Source organism: Lichenostomus cassidix, chromosome 3, assembly GCF_008360975.1.
Source record: "Lichenostomus cassidix isolate B80296 chromosome 3, HeHo_3.0, whole genome shotgun sequence".
NCBI lineage: Eukaryota > Metazoa > Chordata > Aves > Passeriformes > Meliphagidae > Lichenostomus > Lichenostomus cassidix.
In genome coordinates this window covers 40,181,784-40,187,828 of record NC_139483.1, presented here as the reverse complement: position 1 = coordinate 40,187,828, position 6,045 = coordinate 40,181,784, and the positions used below count along the sequence as shown (strand labels likewise).

The 6,045-nt window shown below is 44.4% G+C and overlaps 1 long non-coding RNA gene across 1 annotated transcript; it reads right to left on the bottom strand.

The window, feature by feature from the left end:
- Window positions 1-3,867: 3,867 nt before the first annotated feature.
- Window positions 3,868-5,793, bottom strand: LOC146439522 (uncharacterized). The gene is made up of 3 exons (XR_014851269.1): window positions 5,644-5,793; window positions 4,327-4,368; window positions 3,868-4,139 (listed from the first exon to the last, which is right to left on the bottom strand). It is a non-coding gene; the product is annotated as an uncharacterized LOC146439522 (long non-coding RNA).
- Window positions 5,794-6,045: the final 252 nt, after the last annotated feature.

The following is a 6,045-nucleotide window of genomic DNA, read 5'->3' as shown; positions in this document are numbered from 1 at the left end:
TGGCAAGTTCCCTAAAACAGTGTCAGAAGGCAGCTCCGGTACAGTAGAGGGAATGGGAGCTTTGTGCTGTTTTCTCCGAGGGCTGCAGGGATTCTCAACTACTCCAGTCTGGCTAGCTTTTGGCCTCCTTATAGTCCAAACTCAGATTTAAAGCTTTAAAACAGATAACACTTTTTTTTCTTTTTTTTAGATTTTAGGAAAATGTTTCTGGAGTTTTGGATGTTATGTCTAGGATGAGAATTTTCCTTGTTAATTAAATTTTTATTCCTTCTTTACCAAAAACACATCGGAGCCTAAAGCCCTGGTAAGAGGACTGCAGGATCGCAGGTGGTCCACCCACCTGAGTGAAACTGCTGCCCCAATCCCCTGTAGATCATGGAGAAATGTTGGGGTAATCTCCATGTGGATAAACAACCACTGCATTTGTCTTTTGGGTTTAGGATGACAGCACCAAGTACCCAAGTCTATTGGAGGACCCAGAGTAGCTTGGCTGGATATGGCACACGATGTCTCTGCCAGTCCCAAGGCTGGGAGAGCAGAGAGCCACAGCCGTGCCTGCTCCAGGAGGCAGGGGCAGGGCACATGTCAAAGCTCTGACTCCATATCTGCCCACACACTTCCTTCCATCTGTGAAAGCTCAGTCTCCTAGGATGGCAGCTAACAGAGGCTGTTCCCAGGGAGCAGTGTGGATGTGGACACTCATACAAAGTGGGGAGTGGAAGCAGAGCTAGAAATTTCAGCAATTCAGTCATGAAGACTGAATGCCTCAGGACTGGAGGACAATCTCTGATCTGTTTCACACTGTGGAGTGGCTGTAGCTACAGCAATCACCTTTCACCAGTCTCCTTGGGGTGGAAGAAATCCCCTGCTCACAAAAAAAGCCGAATTCAGGAGACATCATCCATCTTCTACTCTCATGGTGTATGTGATGCCTAGGTATAATTTTAAAGAGCTATACAGTGAGGATTATCTGAGTAAGCATTTTTTTGGCACTTCTAGCTTTGAAGTGTGCTGGTCCCCAGTCTTTTCTTTTGTCCCCTCAGTGAAGACAGCAGGGAGAGTTTAGAGACCAGAGGTTATCTGTGAGTCCAGGGAGCAGTACACAGAGGAATGTTCCTTGGGATAGAAGGACTGGGAAGGTTGGTGCATTCAGCATGTGTTCTGTGCCTGTAGGCCTGCTCAGCCCTGGAGGCACTCCCCAGGAAATGACCCATTCCTCTCTTGCATGGAGAGTGCCATTGCCCAAATGACCTGCAGGCATGGTGACCAGGAAAGGGTTTTTCTAGAGGCGATCTGTTGTCCTCGCTGATGAAAATCAGGGCTATCAAGGTTACCACTTTGTATCTGAGTGTTATTTGCTGCCTTTAAAGGTGATGGGCATTCCTGAGTGGCATAGAAATGTTGGGGAGGTTTTACAGAAGCTCTGCTGCTCTCCTTGTGGGTGCAGATGTATGCAGTGATGCAAGGGGTGGGGTGGGGTGGGGTCTGGTGTGTAGCACACCCCCATTGCCTCCCTGGGACACGGCTTGGTTGCTATCCCAAGGCACCAGAGAGATGTCTCCAGCTGCCCGGGCTGCTGCTGTGCATTGCCTGCCTCCAGGAGCAGGGAAAAGCATGGCTGGCCCAGCTCAGGGGGCATCAGCATTGTTTCTGGGCATTGTTTCTGGCCAAGAAGCAACTAAACAACAAAATGACTGCACCTTTATAGCCAGGTGTACTGGTGTCTTATACATGCCACCCCTTAGCTATCGTGTGCTGACTGCTGCAGATCTGTCCTCTCAGATCTTCAGATGGCCCAAAGCAGTGAGATTTCATTTCCACCATGGAGTGCCCTGACTTACACAACCTCATGGTTTAGTCTAGGAGACTTCACATGACAGACCTCAGAGTCTGATCCTGTGATCTCAACGTTTTATAATGTGACTTGTGCACTAAAAGCAGCCCTCTGAGAAGCCAACTGTGTAACACCCAGATAGTGAGTAATTTCATTTGTCTGCTGACAGGGGACAAGTTTTGCAGACTCCAAACATAATTCAGTATTTCAGGTGATTTCCACCTGAGGTAGAGCCCTGGCACACAGAAATTCCATCTCTGACAGCTATGTAAACAGAAGGTGCCCATTCCCACCCAGCCTTCATTGATGTGTCTCCTGTTCAGCATGAGGAAGGCACACAGGAAGGAATCCATGTGCTCACACTATGGATTTGGGGCAGCAACCCCTTTTTTTAAGGTGGCAAAAGTAGATGTTTTATGGCTTCCTTCTCATAAATCTTCATCCTCACAGAGTTAAATGAAGTGGCTAGATTCCAGAATCACAGACCCACCAGGCCCTGCTCTTTTGGTTACTGCAGGAAATGAGTAATACAGATATTACCAGGAGAAGAGACTAGATCTAGCTCTATGGAGGAAACATAAAACCCCATCTGCACTATGACACTGTGTGGGTGTGTATTGCATCAATCTCCTTTGGAGAGGACTTACACTAATGGCAAGAACTAGTTTACCATGAGAGGCTGTATTTTGGGCACCCCAACAGCAAGATCTGAGCTGGCCTGAAGAGAGAAGGAAATCCCTTTGCTTAAGGGGCCACTTCCAATAGGCTGGACAGGAGCGTCAGTCCAGCTCTGTTCATCAGCTTTCTCCATGGGTAAACGCAAAGTGGAGAAGCTTCCTCAGACAGCTCTGCTCCCAAGACCGAGGAAGTACAGGAAGATGTGAAGTGCTGGGAGGAGGGGAAATGTAATGTTTTTAATATATGTATAATAATATATAATGTTATAATAATTTTTATAATAATTTTAAAGAATTTTAATAATGAATTCTCAAAATGCCATCACTCCATCACTTGAAATAACAGCCCAGAATATGAGGATGTTACCATGCTGGTTTATGTGCGCAATAAACAAAATCCTTTATGCAGATATTCATGTAAAGTGTATAATTTTCTCATTACAGAAAAGCTTTTTTCTATAACCAGAGAGTCTTCTTGGCTGACATCAGCTTCAGTCTGTTAGCTTTTGCTGACAGCATCCCTATCCCTCACTTGGGTCACCCAAAGGGGAGAGATGAGGAGAGGAAAATATTCCTTGTCATAGCTAGAGGCTGGCAGAGACCACAGCAAGAAGATGACAAAAAAAAAAAATTGTCCAGTTAAAAGCAAGGAATGAATCTAGGAACTGTATGCCAAAAGCCTTTCATATTTTAGGTTCCCCCAGCTGATCACAACTTTTGCTGGTGGTGTCTCTACACTGTGCCATGGTGAGGTGTATTTGGCAAGGACATTTACACTGAGTCTACTCAAGGTACCTATTACATATTCTCCTCTGGCACATGGGGTGTACCAGACTGTAGACTGCCAGCCTATAGGACAGGATATCATGCTAGCTACCCTGTGATCTGGTACAGCAATAGTGACCACTGTCCATCTTTTTCATTTATGACAGTGGAAGAGGTGGAACATTACCAGCAAGTCAAGGGACATGATCATCTCCCTCTCCCAAGCACTGGAGATGCCATGCCTGCAGTGCTGGGTTCAAATTTAAGCTGTCCATTACAAAAGAGATATGAACTTACTGGAGAGAGACTGGTGAAGGCTCACTAAGGTGGTTATGGATGTGGAGCACCAGATAGGTGAGAAAAGGCTGAGAGAGTTGTGACTGTTCAGCTTGGAGATCAGAAGGCTTGGGGGTATTTCATCAATACAAATATCTGAGGGGTTAATAGAGAAGACAGAGCCAGATTTTTTCAGCGTGCTCAGTGATAGGACCAGAGACAATAGGCATAAACTGAATCACAGGAGGTCCTGTCTGAACATTAGGAAACACTTTTTTAAGATAAGATAACACTTTTTTAACACTTTTTTTGACTGCACCCTGGAACAGGTTGCCCAGAGAACTTGTAGAGTCTCCAGACTTAGAGATATTTAGAACATGACTGGACAGAGTCCTAGGTGACTCTGCTTGAGCATGGGTGTTGGACCAGATGATCTCCAGAGGTCCTTCTCACCACAATCTCTTTCAGGGAAGTGACATTTCCTGGCATCAGAGCATCCATGCTGGTTTTAAGTGAGGTCTCACATGGCTGTAAAATCTGATGTTTGTGAGAAATATTTTCCCATATATAGGAGAACAGGTGTCAGACTTAACAGAGAAAAAAAAAAAGACATTTTTAATAGACTCAGTTTGATTGTCACATAGTTAAACATCCTTGTACTTTGAAAAAAGGCTCTGAAGTTCCCCTTTTTGTGGGGTTTATAGAGGTGTTACTGGGAAGCAGTTTTGAACCATAATGCATAAAAGACTTTGAGATAAGACCGATGTCTTTTACCTCCATATGACTCATCCAGAAAATCTTGTCACATATTTTGATCTGAAATTAGCAAACATCAAGAAAGTTTATCTAAGTTAACAGCTGTCATGTCTGTAGTCACTCCTGCATAACTTTAATTATTGCCTTATGTCTGTCTTGTGCTACTGTACAGGAGAAATACGGAAGATCTTGTCCTTTACAACCAGCTGCTCTGAAACCACAGTGCTCTGTGCCTTCTTACTGGGAGTGCACACTGAAAGGCCTGGCCACTAAAAAGTGAGTTGAGGTCTCTCAACTCTGTACTTCTTGAATGAATATTAGAATCATGGAGTAAAGAGGTTATTTCAATGCATTTGAATACACATGAATGTTTTTAATTGTCTAGAGTATCTATTTGGTCAAATCCCTCAGCAAGCCTGCAAGAAAATTACTTATGAGGAACAGAAGGGAAATAAAGGTAGGATACTACAATTTATTGTGGAGACATGAAAATGATAGCAGAGATTACTTTGGAATTACTTTGCATCGATTTTCATATTGCTCCTGGCTGGCATGGGGAACTGTTTCCAGACTGTAGGTAGGCTGACACATGCCAGGGATCACAAACTCCAGATAGCCCTGGCTGCTGGCAGTCATCCATCAGCTTCTGATCTGGCAGCATTTAACAGAGCCTTGGAGGGAGAGCTCCCAGCATGGGCCAAGGGGAGTTGGAAGGATTTCTCACCGTTTAGCAGTGATACACCCCATGTCCCAGGCAGTCAACAAGAAGCTCTTAATGACCCCAGAGGAGTTTGGAAGTGGGTAATAATTATACTGGGAAGACAAGGTCTCAGTGCTTGCCGTGCTGATGGAGAATGAAGCCTTGTTTTCCCTCCTGCAGCACTAGTCTCTCCCCTAGCCATGGCTCCTTGTCCCAGCCAGTCTCTGCACCCTCTCTTTACCAACCTTTCTCCATGGGAGTGTCCTCACCTCTTCCTACAGTTCTTAGTCTAATTTATGCCCACAGAACTAATTTTTATTCTGTTTGACTACAAGCTGCTCTTTTCTAGGCAGATTGGACCCAGAAGTTGTTTTGTTTGGAGCACAGATGGGAGAAGTTTTCTTCATTCTTATTTCAAATGCTCAAACTGCAGATGGTGCTGATCTGCAATGCTGGGAAAGGTCTTGTTCTGCCTCCAGATGAGCTTCCCTGGCTTGAGCTGGTGCAGTCAGGGTCTTTGGGGAATGTAAATGCTAGGACTGTAGCAATGTCGGCTAAGAATTAAATTGCTGCTGTGCTAAGATGCAACCAACTTTGGGCAGCACTGTTACGGGAATAAGTGACAAGCTACTTACCTCTCCATACCCTGTCACCAGATCTGAAGTCTCTGCTCCACAGCAGGGGTAGTTAGGCTTTTCAAATGAAAGATTGTGTTTGATTTGTTTTATCCCTAGCATGGACAAAACAATATTCCTAAATTCCTTCTCAGAAACTAGTCAGTTGTTCTAAAATGTCTTGAACATAAAAGCAAATTTTCTATTCAAGATAAGCCAGAAACACAGAACACACAAAATGTTTAGCCCAGATTATTAAAGTTAGGCAAAGTTAAAATCAGACAGATGCAAGAATGTGGAGTGTCGCTGTTGAGCAGCTAGCAGAGTAATGAAGGCACCAGTTCTCAGTGGCAAGAAGGAATAACCTTTATTGTTTTGATTTCATCACATATATAGAGTTCTCAAAAGTCACCCAGATTGGTC